Below are 14,729 nucleotides of genomic sequence, written 5' to 3' on the forward strand. Positions count from 1 at the left end.
TATTGAATGTGAAGGATGACATGACAGTTTGGTTTCTGTCTGTATTTTACCGAAGTCATGTAATAAATTGCCTCTATTGCGTAAAATAGGACCCATAATTTAAAATGTATAATATTGTATTGTCAAATGTGTAATACGGTCAGGGTAAGAACAGATTATTTTGTCAAAGCTTAATATGTCTTATAGGCTATAATTAGAAAACAATAGTATTTCTATACAGACTCCCCACTAATGTGAACTGTCTGCTTGAATCTAGCAGAAGCTCAATGGGTCCTATTCTCCAGATACAGGCTCTATTGCAAGGCTTGTCAAAGTCCATACTGGAACTATTCTGCTGGAGATATGAGGTGGTACTGGAACTATTATCCTGGAGAGAAGAGGTGGTACTGGAACTATTATCCTGGAGAGATGAGGTGGTACTGGATAGATGAGGTGTTACTGGAACTATTCTGCTGGAGAGATGAGGTGGTACTGGAACTATTATCCTGGAGAGATGAGGTGGTACTGGATAGATGAGGTGTTACTGGCTAGATGAAGTGGTACTTGAACTATTCTGCTGGAGAGATGAGGTGGTACTGGATAGATGAGGTGGTACTGGCTAGATGAGTTGGTACTGGATAGATGAGGTGGTACTGGCTAGATGAGGTGGTACTGGCTAGATGAGGTGGTACTGGCTAGATGAGGTGGTACTGGCTACATGAGGTGGTACTGGCTAGATGAGGTGGTACTGGATAGATGAGGTGGTACTGGATAGATGAGGTGGTACTGGCTAGATGAAGTGGTACTGGAACTATTCTGCTGGAGAGATGAGGTGGTACTGGAGAGATGAGGTGGTACTGGCTAGATGAGGTGGTACTGGATAGATGAGGTGGTACTGGATAGATGAGGTGGTACTGGATAGATGAGGTGGTACTGGATAGATGAGGTGGTACTGGATAGATGAGGTGGTACTGGATAGATGAGGTGGTAGTGGCTAGATGAAGTGGTACTGGAACTATTCTGCTGGAGATATGAGGTGGTACTGGAGAGATGAGGTGGTACTGGCTAGATGAGGTGGTACTGGATAGATGAGGTGGTACTGGTTAGATGAGGTGGTACTGGTTAGATGAGGTGGTACTGGAACTATTCTGCTGGAGAGATGAGGTGGTACTGGATAGATAAGGTGGTACTGGCTAGATGATGTGGTACTGGAACTATTCTGCTGGAGAGATGAGGTGGTACTGGAGAGATGAGGTGGTACTGGAGAGATGAGGTGGTACTGGAGAATTTGGAGAGAACTTACAAGTAAACACAGACTAGACAAGAGGCACACTGCTGTGAATAGAGAAATAAACACACACACACACACAAACACAGATCAGATAGAGACTCTCCGACACGCTGACACATAATCAAATTCTATCTTTGCATGGGACATTGACGAATTAAGCAAACAAAAAAACAAGTCAATTATTGATGGATCCTTGTTCTATTTGACCATTGTGGTCCAGGCGGACTAGATCTCTGTGGAATCCAACTGAATTATTGGACGCTAGAGAACAGTACTAATGAGACAGAGGGTTAGCCAGGGTGAAGGGCTCCATGACCAGGCTGGAATCACACACACACACGCACACAAACTTATTGATTGATGGCATTTGTTACATAACAACCTATTAATAATGTTATAGAGAGAGAGAGAGAGAGAGAGAGGCAGTAAGATTAGTCCACTAGTTCTAAGGCAACATTCGTGCTGTTCCTGTCTCCCAGTTTAGAGGTATTAGAGGACAGGGGACTATTCTGTTACAGTACAAACAGGTTTTTGGGCCAGACACACAGACTAGCTTACAGGTTGTAGGACCTGTGCAGAATTAATCAGGATGCCTCGGAAACACTACTGTTAATACATCAACTATTAACCACTCAGAAATGTAGGGAATGTGACTTTATCCCTTCAACCTATCACACATCACTCTCTACCTCTGAACTCCTGGGTGTGTTGAACTTGGCTTTATTGAGGTCTGCAGATAGGGGAATATTTTGCAAGCACAGTGTGATTGTGCTGCTCTTAAGCTGACTACAGGACAAACACAATCAATAAGAAACTAACAGACATGTTTGCCTTCCCAGTAGGGAAAGTAGGGAAAATGGGGAGGGGGGCCGGGACATACAGTACCAGTCAAAAGTTTGGACACCTATTCATGCAAATGTTTTTCTTTTTTTTTGTATGTTCTACATTGTAGAATAATTGGCACACTTGGCATTCTCTCAGCCAGCTTCATGAGGAATGCTTTTCTAACAGTCTTGAAGGAGTTCCCACATATGCTGAGCACTTGTTGGCTGCTTTTCCTTTATTCTACAGTCCAACTCATTCCAAACCATCTCAATTGGGTTGAGGTCGGGTGATTGTGGAAGCCAGGTCATCTGATGCAGCACTCCATCACTCTCTTCTTGGTCAAATAGCCCTTACACAGCCTGGAGGTGTGTTGAGTCATTGTCCTGTTGAAAAATAAATGATAGTCCCACTAAGCTCTAACCAGATGGGATGGTGTATCGCTGCAGAATGCTGTGGTAGCCATGCTGGTTAAGTATGCCTTGAATTCTAAATAAATCACTGACAGTCTCACCAGCAAAGCACCCCCACACCATCACACCTCCTCCTCCATGCTTCACGGTGGGAACCACACATGCGGAGATAATTTGTTCACCTACTCTGCGTCTCACAAAGACATGGTTGTTGGAACCAAAAATCTCAAAGGACAGATTTCCACTGGTCTTCTTGGCCCAAGCAAGTTTCTTCTTCTTATTGGTGTCCTTAAAGTGGTTTCTTTGTAGCAATTCGACCATGAAGGCCTGATTCACGCAGTCTCCTCTGAACAGTTGATGTTGAGATGTCTGTTACTTGAACTCAATTTCTGAGGCTGGTAACTCTAAGGAATTTAATCATAAGCAGCAGAGGTAACTCTGAGTCTTCCTTTCCTGTGGCGATCCTCATGAGAGCCAGTTTCATCATTGCGCTTGATGGTTTTTGCAACTGCATTTGAATAAACTTTAAGTTCTTGAAATTTTACTGATTGACTGACCTTCATGTCTTAAAATAATGATGGACTGTCATTTCTCTTTGTTTATTTAAGCTGTTCTTGCCATAATATGGACTTGGTCTTTTACCAAATAGGGCTATCTTCTGTATACCCCTCTAACCTTGTCACAACACAACTGATTGGCTCAAACGCATAAAGAATTCCACAAATGAACTTTTAACAAGGCACACCTGTTAATTTAAATATATTCCAGGTGACTACCTCATGATGTTGGTTGAGAGAATGCCAAGAGTGTGCAAAGCTGTCATCAAGGCAAATACAATTATTTAACCTTTATTTAACTAGGCAAGTCAGTTAAGAACAAATTCTTATTTACAATGACATCCTACCCCAGCCAACTGTGAACAGCAATATGGGACTCCCAATCAAGGCCGGATGTGATGTGCAGCCTAGATTCATACCTTGTACTGGAGTGACGCTTCTTGTAATAAGATGCAGTGTCTTAGACCACTGCGCCACTCAGGAGCCCACTCAGGAGCCCACTCGGGGCAAAGGGTGGCTGCTTTGAAGAATCTCAAATATAACATATATTTTGATTTGTTTTTTTGGTTACTACGTGATTCCATATGTTTTTCATAGTTCCGTTGTCTTCACTATTATTCTACAATGTAGATAATAGTAAAAATACAGAATAACCCTTGGATGGGTAGGTGTGTCCAAATTGTAAGTCCCATTCAGTTAAAACACACACACACACACACACACACACACACACACACACACACACACACACACACACACACACACACACACACACACACACACACACACACACACACACACACACACACACACACACACACACACACACACAGGCTGAGAAAGCACTACTGATTGATGGAAAACACACACACGCACAGTGGTTGTTGGTGTGAGTCAACAAGGATACTGTGTGTGTGGTGAGTGAGGGGCAGATGGATGGGTCTTGTTAAATCAACCCTAACACCTCTAGGTTATACAGGGTGGCTTCAGGGCCTGATCACCGATAAATAGTGAAGATGTGTAACAGCTACACACAGGGAAAACTCACAATACCTCAACACACACAACATCTTTGTTTCTCAGGAAAACAGGACTGAGATTGGCTAGCAGACATAAAATGGCCCATAATTCCCCCAACAGAATCAAGACAGCGAGCAGGATGTCACATTCCAGTCCCAGTTTAAGTTAATAAAGGAAGGGACAGGACAGAAAGAACAAACATCTCATGAACCTGAACGGAGCGAAAGGTGTGTGAGAGAAAGAGAGAGACAGAGAGATCAAATACAAATCTTGGAATCAATTGTTAAAGACTACCAGAACCCACTGGATTCTCCAATTACCTTGAATGAACAACAGGACATAATACAAACCAACCCAAAAGGGCCTTTGGTATTGATTGTATCCTAAAATAAATGATCAAATATACAAACCAAAATTTCCAATTGGCTATACTTAAACTGTTTAACATCATCCTCAGCTCTGGCATCTTCCCCAATATTTGGAACCAAGGACTGATCACCCCAATCCACAAAAGTGGAGAAAGATTTGACTCCAACAACTACCTTGGGATAAGCGTCAACAGCAACCTTGTGAAAATCCTCTGCATTATCATTAACAGCAGACTCGTACATTTCCTCAGAGAAAACAATGTACTGAGCAAATGTCAAATTGGCTTTTTATCAAATTACTGTAGGACAGACCACGTATTCACCCTGCATACCCTAACTGACAGACAGCCAAACAAACCAAAACAAAGGCAACTCCTCTCATGATTTGAAGATTTCAAAAGGTTTTTGACACAATTTGGCAAGAGGATCTGCTATACAAATTGATGGAAAGTGGTGTTGGGGGAAAAACATATGACATTATAAAATCCATGTACACAAACAACAAGTTTGTGCGGTTAAAATTGTTAAAAAAAACACATTTCTTTCCACGGGGCCGGGGGGTGAGACAGGGATGCAGCTTCATTTAGATTTTTTAAAACCCTAATTTTACCAGGTAAGTTGACTGAGAACAAATTCAAATTTTCAGCAATGACCTGGGGAATAGTTACAGGGGAGAGGCAGAGGGATGAATGAGCCAATTAAGCCCCAGCCTCTTCAACATTTTTATCAACGAATTGGCGAGGGCACTAGAACAGTCTGCAGCACCCGGCTTCTCCCCCTACCAGAATCTGAAGTAAAATGTTTACTGTTTGCTGATGATCTGGTGCTTCTGTCACCAACCAAGGAGGGCCTACAGCAGCACCTAGATCTTCTGTACAGACTGTCAGACCTGGGCCCTGACAGTAAATCTCAGTAAGACAAAAATAATGGTGTTCCAAAAAGGTCCAGTTGCCAGGACCACAAATACAAATTCCATCTAGACACCGTTGCCCTAGAGCACACAAAAAACTATACATACCTCGGCCTAAACATCAGCGCCACAAGTAACTTCCACAAAGCTGTGAATGATCTGAGAGACAAGGCAAGAAGGGCCTTCTATGCCATCAAAAGGAATATACAATTCAACCTACCAATTAGGATCTGGCTAAAAATACTTGAATCAGTTATAGAACCCATTGTCCTTCATGGTTGTGAGGTCTGGGGTCCGCTCACCAACTCTGCATGCAGAATTCTGCAAAAAAATCCTCTGTGTACAACATAAAACACCAAATAATGCATGCAGAGCAGAATTAGGCCGATACCCACTAATGATCAAAATCCAGAAAAGAGCCGTTAAATTCTACAACCACCTAAAAGAAAGCGATTCCCAAACCAGAGAGATGAACCTGGAGAAGAGTCATGTAAGCAAGCTGGTCCTGGGGCTCTGTTCACAAACACAAACACACCCCACAGAGCCCCAGACAGCAGCACAATTACACCCAATCAAATCACAAGGAAACAAAAAGATACTTACCGGTACTTGACACATTGGAAAGAATGAACAAAAAAACAGCCAACTAGAGTGTTATTTGGCCCTAAACAGAGAGTACACAGTGGCAGAATACCTGACCACTGTGACTGACCCTAAATGAACTTTACTAAGGAACACTTTCAGTGCTCGGTTGTCTCCACCAAGTCTGTCCCCAAACAATTTGATCTGCTGGATTTACACATAAAACTTTCAAATAGCTCTTTGTTGAATGTTGCTGGGTGCTATGGTCCTCCATCAGCACTGGCCTGTACCCTACCTGCCCTAAACTCTCTCCTGGCCCCCTACACTGAGTCTGAATTTGTCTTGCAAGGTGACCTAAACTGGGACATGCTTAAACCACCTGACCAAGTCCTAAAGCAATGGGACTCACCAAATCTTTCTCAGATGATTCCAAATCCCACAAGGTATGACTCCAAACACACAGAAAAGGCTACTCTTCTTGATCTTATCCTCACAAATAATCCTGATAGGTATCAGTCTGGTGTTTTCTGTAATGACCTTAGTGATCACTGTTTTACAGCCTGTGTTCGTAATGGCTGCTCAGTAAAACGACCTGTACTGACTTGTCATAGACGCTTGCTAAAACACTTTAATGAGCAAGCCTTCCTTCATGACCTGGCCTCTGTAAATTGGTACAGAATCAGGTATAGAATCAGCTCTGTCGAAGACGCTTGGTCCTTCTTTTTTGACATTTTCAGTGGTAACAAATAAACGCTCATAAGCTAAATGAGAATTAAAAACAGGTTCAGCCCCTGGTTCGACCGTGTTCTGGCAGAATTACTCCACCTCAAGAATTTCATTTGGCAAATCGCTCGGCACACGGCATTCAGGGTGACTTGCTCTCGTTCAGGCAAATTAGAAATACATACAATCTGGCTATCCGGAAGGGACGGAAAACGGTGACAGACCTGAGAATAAACGCTCCTCCTCACAGCTGCTCATGTCCCTTAACGTTGATGATGTGGTTGTTACTGACAAGAAGCACATGGCTGAGCTCTTTAATCACCACTTCATTAAGCCAGGATTCCTATTTGCAAATTAATTACTTAAAAAATCATACAATGTGATTTTCTGGATTTTTGTTTGAGATTCCGTCTTTCACAGTTGAAGTGTACCTATTATAAAAATTACAGACCTCTACATGCTTTGTAAGTAGGAAAACCTGCAACATCGGCAGTGTATCAAATACTTGTTCTCCCCACTGTATTTCCCTCAGATTACACACTCAGATTACACAGACCCACAAAGAATTCAAAAACAAATCCAATATTGATAAACTCCCATATCTATTGGGTGAAATACCACAGTGTACCATCACAACAGCAAGATTTGTGACCTGTTGTCACAAGAAAAGGGCAGTCAGTGAAGAACAAACACCATTGTAAATACAACCTATATTTATGTTTATTTCTTTTTCCTTTTGTACTTGAACTATTTGCAGATTAATACAACACTGTATATACAGTGGAGGGGGAAGTATTTAGTCAGCCACCAATTGTGCAAGTTCTCCCACTTAAAAAGATGAGAGAGGCCTGTCATTTTCATCATAGGTACACTTCAACTATGACAGACAAAATGAGAAAAAACAATCCAGAAAATCACATTGTAGGATTTTTAATGAATTTATTTGCAAGTTATGGTGGAAAATAAGTATTTGGTCACCTACAAACAAGCAAGATTTCTGGCTCTCACAGACCTGTAACTTCTTCTTTAAGAGGCTCCTCTGTCCTCCACTCGTTACCTGTATTAATGGCACCTGTTTGAACTTGTTATCAGTATAAAAGACACCTGTCCACAACCTCAAACAGTCACACTCCAAACTCCACTATGGCCAAGACCAAAGAGCTGTCAAAGGACACCAGAAACAAAATGGTAGACCTGCACCAGGCTGGGAAGACTGAATCTGCAATAGGTAAGCAGCTTGGTTTGAAGAAATCAACTGTGGGAGCAATTATTAGGAAATGGAAGACATACAGGACCACTGATAATATCCCTCGATCTGGGGCTCCAAGCAAGATCTCACCCTGTGGAGTCAAAATGATCACAAGAACGGTGAGCAAAAATCCCAGAACCACACGGTGGGACCTAGTGAATGACCTGCAGAGAGCTGGGACCAAAGTAACAAAGCCTAACATCAGTAACACACTACGCTCAAATCCTGCAGTGCCAGACGTGTCCCCCTGCTTAAGCCAGTACATGTCCAGGCCCGTCTGAAGTTTGCTAGAGAGCATTTTGATGATCCAGAAGAAGATTGGGAGAATGTCATATGGTCAGATGAAACCAAAATATAACTTTTTGGTAAAAACTCTACTCGTCGTGTTTGGAGGACAAAGAATGCTGAGTTGCATCCAAAGAACACCATACCTACTGTGAAGCATGGGGGTGGAAACATCATGCTTTGGGGCTGTTTTTCTGCAAAGGGACCAGGACGACTGATCCGTGTAAAGGAAAGAATGAATGGGGCCATGTATCGTGAGATTTTGAGTGAAAACCTCCTTCCATCAGCAAGGGCATTGAAGATGAAACGTGGCTGGGTCTTTCAGCATGACAATGATCCCAAACACACCGCCCGGGCAACGAAGGAGTGGCTTCGTAAGAAGCATTTCAAGGTCCTGGAGTGGCCTAGCCAGTCTCCAGATCTCAACCCCATAGAAAGTCTTTGGAGGGAATTGAAAGTCCATGTTGCCCAGCAACAGCCCCAAAACATCACTGCTCTCGAAGGAGATCTGCATGGAGGAATGGGCCAAAATACCAGCAACAGTGTGTGAAAACCTTGTGAAGACTTACAGAAAACATTTGACCTCTGTCATTGCCAACAAAGGGTATATAACAAAGTATTGAGATAAACTTTTGTTATTGACCAAATATTATTTTCCACCATAATTTGCAAATAAATTCATTTAAAAATCCTACAATGTGATTTTCTGGATTTTTTTTTCTCATGTTGTCTGTCATAGTTGAAGTGTACCTATGATTAAAATTACAGGCCTCTCTCATCTTTTTAAGTGGGAGAACTTGCACAATTGTTGGCTGACTAAATACTTTTTTGACCCCACTATATACATAATATGACATTTGAAATCTCTTATTATTTTGGAACTTTTGTGAGTGTAATGTCTCCAGTTATTTTGTAATTGTTTATTTCACTTTTGCTTATTATCTATTTCACTTGCTTTGGCAATGTTAACATATGTTTCCCATGCCAAGAAAGCCCTTAAATTGAAATTGAATTGAAATTGAGACATAAAGAGAGAGAGAGAGAGAGAGAGAGAGAGAGAGCGAGAGAGAGCGAGAGAGGAGAGAGAGAGAGAGCGAGAGAGCGAGAGAGAAAAAGAGCGAGAGAGAGCGAGAGAGAAGAGTGAGAGAGAGCGAGAGAGAGCGAGAGAGGAGAGAGAGAGAGAGAGAGCGAGAGAGGAGAGAGAGAGAAAGAGCGAGAGAGAGCGAGAGAGAGAGAGAGAGAGAAAGAGCGAGAGAGAGCGAGAGAGAGAGAGAGAGAGCGAGAGAGAGAGAGAGAGAGAGAGAGAGAGCGAGAGAGAGCGAGAGAGAGGGTGTGGTGTCTAAAAAGAACTCCATTGTTTCCTGCTGTAGGGGAACAGGTTCACATAGGAGTCAGTGTTCTGTGATTACAGCATTAGATACTGATCTGATAGAGTGGAGTGTTTCCCACGTCAACTGGCTACGCTACAGCCCACACCTGACCTAGCTAACCGTAGACTATATCACCTCACACTGTCAGCAGTATTAGTGAGAAATGGAGAGAGAGTGAGGGATGGAGGGAGGGAGAGAGAGAGAGTCAGAGTGGGATTTTATTTTATTGAACCTTTATTTAACTAGGCAAGTCAGTTGAGAACAAATTCTTATTTACAATAACGGCCTACCCTGGCCAAACCCTAACCCGGACAACACTGTGCCAATTGTGCACCACCCTATGGGACTCCCAATCACGGCCGGTTGTGATACAGCCTAGAATCAAACCAGGGTCTGTAGTGACGCCTCTAGCACTGAGATGCAGTGCCTTAGACCGTTGCGCCACTCTGCGGCCCAAAAGAGAGAAAGATGGAGTGAGAAAGAGAGTAGTGGATGACGCTGCAAGAGAGAGAGAGTGGGAGAAAGAGAGTAGTGGATGATTGGGAAAGAGAGAGAGAGTGGGAGAAAGAGAGTAGTGGATGATGAGGAAAGAGAGAGAGTGGGAGAAAGAGAGTAGTGGATGATGGGGAAAGAGAGAGAGTGGGAGAAAGAGAGTAGTGGATGATGGGGAAAGAGAGAGAGTGGGAGAAAGAGAGTAGTGGATGATGGGGAAAGAGAGAGAGTGGGAGAAAGGGATGAGAGAGAGAGAGAGAGTGAGCGAGAGAGAGAAAGAGAGAGAACATGAGGGTCTGTGTTGTAAACATTGATACTGATCTGTGTTGCCCTTGCTGTACTGGTCTCTTTGTATGAATCACAGAGAGCCCACAGAGAACAGAGTATGAGACCGGTGGGAACAGAATGGTTGCAGACGCCACAGGACTTTGAGAGAGAACCGCCTGTAGGATGGTAGACACAGGGACAAGCCTGACTTCTAATCTCACTTCTTGTCATCACGCTTCAGTGAATAAATGGGTCAACAATCACTGGGGTAATTCCTAACGTAACACGAGCCTACTGACGTAAGCCAATGTAGCCTAAATGAATGGAGGGCTATTTGCATTAGGATGCACAACATGAAGTCAACTTTAAACCTCATCATTAGCTATTGTGGTATAAACATCTCTCCAAGGGCTTCTGAATTCACTCTATTAGCAATGGTGTAGTACCAACAAGAGGCCCTGTTGTTTCCTGCTAGTCAGTGAACAGGGATGTTATGGTGGTAAATATAAACTACTGCCTCAGTATGAAAAGTTAGCAAGAGAATTCCCTGTTCATTTCAATAGCAAATGAGCTTCCTGGGCTAAAAGTTAAGTCAATGACTCGCCATCCCCCTCAGTTTACTAAAGCTACAACATGAAACACAACAACATAAAAATATCTGCAGGATTTTTGCTAGTCTTCTCTAAACTGCACTCTGTGATTTGTGTATTAATAATAGTATAGGTCCATAGTAATAGTATAGGTCCATATTTACTATTGTTTTTACTTAAGACTATGCTGCATTTCTAGGTGACCGTCAAATTTACAGTGAACGTTCTAAAAGCACATTGAAATAACCTACTATACATAACGTTACCTTGTCAATCTGACGTTATATAACTAAATAAACGAAATAACGTTGTTCACCTCTCAGTGAAATAACTGTGACTTCAGTTCTCTCCTCTCTTCCTGTTCCCACGCACAGCCTCTCTCTCTCTCCCCCCCTCTCTCTCTTACACACACACACCTTCGCTCTCCCTCGCCACTGGCTCTACCACCTGGCTTCTTCTCTCTAGTGCTCCGTGATGGGGGCATTTCCTCCCACTGACCTACCAGCCAGACACTACTACTAATCCTCTCCTCTCCCCCCTCTTCCCTCCTCTCCACCTCCCTCCACTCCACTCCTTTCCTCCCTCCACTACTTCCCCACTCCTCTCCTCCTCCCTCCACTCCTATCCTCCTCACTCCACTCCTCCTTTCCTCCACTCCTCCTCCCTCCACTCCTCCACTCCTCTCCTCTCCTCCACCTCCCTCAACTCCACTCCTTTCCTCCTCCCTCCACTCCTCCTCTCTCCTCCTCCCTCCACTCCTTTCCTCCTCCTCTCCTCCCTCCACTACTTCCCCACTCCTCTCCTCCTCCCTCCACTCCTATCCTCCTCACTCCACTCCTCTCCTTTCCTCCACTCCACTCCACTACTCTCCTCCACCTCCCTCAGCTCCACTCCTTTCCTCCTCCCTCCACTCCTCTTCTCTCCTCCTCCCTCCCTCCACTCCTCTCCTCTCCTTCACTACTCTCCTCTCCTCCACCTCCCTCCCTCCACTCCTCTCCTCTACCTCCCTCCACTACTCTCCTCTCCTCCACCTCCCTCCCTCCCTCCCTCCCTCCAGTCCTCTCCTCTCCTCCCCCTCCACTCCTCTTCTCTCCCTCCCTCCCTCCCTCCCTCCCTCCCTCCACTCCTCTCCTCTCCTCCCCCCCTCCCTCCCTCCACTCCTCTCCTCTCATTTCCTCCTCTCTGTGTGTATTCCCACAGGGTTTCCCTCCCTCCCTCCACTGCAGTCAGACCAGTTCTCCCTGGTTATATACACCTGGACCTTCTTCTCCTCTCATTTCCTCCTCTGTGTGTATTCATCACAGGGTTTATCCCAGGGGCCACTGCAGTCAGACCAGTTCTCTGGTTATATACACCTGGACCTTCTCTCCTCTCATTTCCTCCTCTGTGTGTATTTATCACAGGGTTTATCCCAGGGGCCACTGCAGTCAGACCAGTTCTCTGGTTATATACACCTGGACCTTCTTCTCCTCTCATTTCCTCCTCTGTGTGTATTCATCACAGGGTTTATCCCAGGGGCCACTGCAGTCAGACCAGTTCTCTGGTTATATACACCTGGACCTTCTTCTTCTCTCCTCTCCTCCCCTTCAGCTCTCCTCTCATTTCCTCCCCTCTGTGTGTATTCATCACAGTATTCTAGGGTGGTCAAATTCTAGGGTGGTCAGTCAGACCAGTTCAGTCTGTTCAGACACAAAGACCAGGGTGTGAAGCGGTCAATGTATACCTGGTGTGAAGATGTTTGAAATCTGGTTTCACTACACACCACTACACACCAACAGCCAATCTAGCAAGCTTACCTTTGGATCAACACACAATAACCCCGGCTCAGACATGGGTTAAACGGTATTATAAACTGGGTGGTTCGAGAACTGAATGCTGGTGTGCTGAAAGCATTTCTTTTAACTGCTCTAATTCGGTTGGTAATCAGTTTATAATAGCAACAAGGCAACTCAGGGTAAAGAGGAAGAAAGAAGAGAGAGAGAAGAAAACACAGTGAGGGACAGAGAGAGAAACAGATGGAGAGAAAAAGAGAGAGAGACAGAGACAAAGAGAGAGAGAGACAGAGAGACAGAGCGATAAAGAGAGACAGAGAGAGAAAGAGAGTGATAGAGAGAGAAAAACCAATAGAGAGACAGACATACAGACAGACAGGAAGTCAACAGAACAGATAATAAGGGTGTCTGCCTGTCCTGCAGTGCTCAGTGCTGTGGCCTGTCTGCCTGTCCTGGAGTGCTCAGTGCTGTGGCCTGTCTGCCTGTCCTGGAGTGCTCAGTGCTGTGGCCTGTCTGCCTGTCCTGGAGTGCTCAGTGCTGTGGCCTGTCTGCCTGTCCTGGAGTGCTCAGTGCTGTGGCCTGTCTGCCTGTCCTGGAGTGCTCAGTGCTGTGGCCTGTCTGCCTGTCCTGGAGTGCTCAGTGCTGTGGCCTGTCTGCCTGTCCTGGAGTGCTCAGTGCTGTGGCCTGTCTGCCTGTCCTGGAGTGCTCAGTGCTGTGGCCTGTCTGCCTGTCCTGGAGTGCTCAGTGCTGTGGCCTGTCTGCCTGTCCTGGAGTGCTCAGTGCTGTGGCCTGTCTGCCTGTCCTGGAGTGCTCAGTGCTGTGGCCTGTCTGCCTGTCCTGGAGTGCTCAGTGCTGTGGCCTGTCTGTCTGCCTGTCCTGCAGTGCTCAGTGCTGTGGCCTGTTTGTCTGTCTGTCCTGGAGTGCTCAGTGCTGTGGCCTGTTTGTCTGTCTGTCCTGGAGTGCTCAGTGCTGTGGCCTGTCTGTCTGCCTGTCCTGCAGTGATCCGTGCAGGGGCAGGCCACAGGGTAAGGGGCAGGGTAAGGGGCAGGGTAAGGGTCAGGGTAAGGGTCAGGGGCAGGGACAGGGTTAGGGTAAGGGGCAGGGTAAGGGTCAGGGTAAGGGGCAGATTCAGGGTAAGGGGCAGGGTAAGGGTCAGAGTCAGGATAAGGGGCAGGGTCAGGTTAAGGGGCAGGGTAAGGGTCAGAGTCAGGGGCAGGGTAAGGGTCAGGGTAAGGGACAGGGACAGGGACAGGGTAAGGGGAAGAGTCAGGGTAAGGGTCAGGGTAAGGGACAGGGGCAGGGTGAGGGACAGGGTCAGGGTCAGGGTAAGGCTCAGGGTAAGGGACAGGGTAAGGCTCAGGGTAAGGGGCAGGGTAAGGGGCAGGGTAAGGGTTAGGGTAAGGGTCAGGGTAAGGGTCAGGGTGAGGGTCAGGTTAGGGTCAGGGTAAGGGGCAGGGTAAGGTGCAGGGTAAGGTGGGTCAGGGTGAGGGACAGGGTCAGGGTAAGGGTCAGGGGCAGGTTAAGGGACATTGACAGGGTCAGGGTAAGGGTCAGGGTAAGGGACAGGGTAAGGGTCAGGGTAAGGGACAGGGGAGGGTAAGGGGAAGAGTCAGGGTAAGGGTAAGAGGCAGGGTAAGTGTAAAGGTCAAGGTCAAGCCAGGCGGACCGACAGGTTCTATCCTGGATCACATTACAACATTGGCACTGACTTCTGCCTGTCCTGCAGTGCTGTGGCCTGTCTGTCTGTCCTGCAGTGCTGTGGCCTGTCTGTCTGCCTGTCCTGCAGTGCTGTGGCCTGTCTGTCTGTCTGTCTGTCCTGCAGTGCTGTGGCCTGTCTGTCTGCCTGTCCTGCAGTGCTGTGGCTGTCTGTCTGTCTGTCCTGCAGTGCTGTGGCCTGTCTGTCTGCCTGTCCTGCAGTGCTGTGGCCTTTCAAGGTCAGGGTCAGGGTAAGGGGAAGAGTCAGGGTAAGGGGCAGGGTAAGGGTCAGGGTAAGGGTCAGGGACAGGGTAAGGCTCAGGGTCAGGGTAAGGGGAAGAGTC

At 45.8% G+C, this 14,729-nt stretch overlaps 1 protein-coding gene and 1 pseudogene across 2 annotated transcripts in view; one reads left to right on the forward strand and one right to left on the reverse strand.

The window, feature by feature from the left end:
* Positions 1 to 14,729, reverse strand: part of n4bp3 (NEDD4 binding protein 3) — a 92,008-nt gene that overhangs the window by 50,810 nt on the left and 26,469 nt on the right. The window lies entirely within an intron of this gene.
* On the forward strand, positions 10,447 to 14,223 carry LOC121847028 (annotated as a pseudogene).

The sequence above is a fragment of the Oncorhynchus tshawytscha genome, linkage group LG08 (assembly GCF_018296145.1).
Source record: "Oncorhynchus tshawytscha isolate Ot180627B linkage group LG08, Otsh_v2.0, whole genome shotgun sequence".
NCBI lineage: Eukaryota > Metazoa > Chordata > Actinopteri > Salmoniformes > Salmonidae > Oncorhynchus > Oncorhynchus tshawytscha.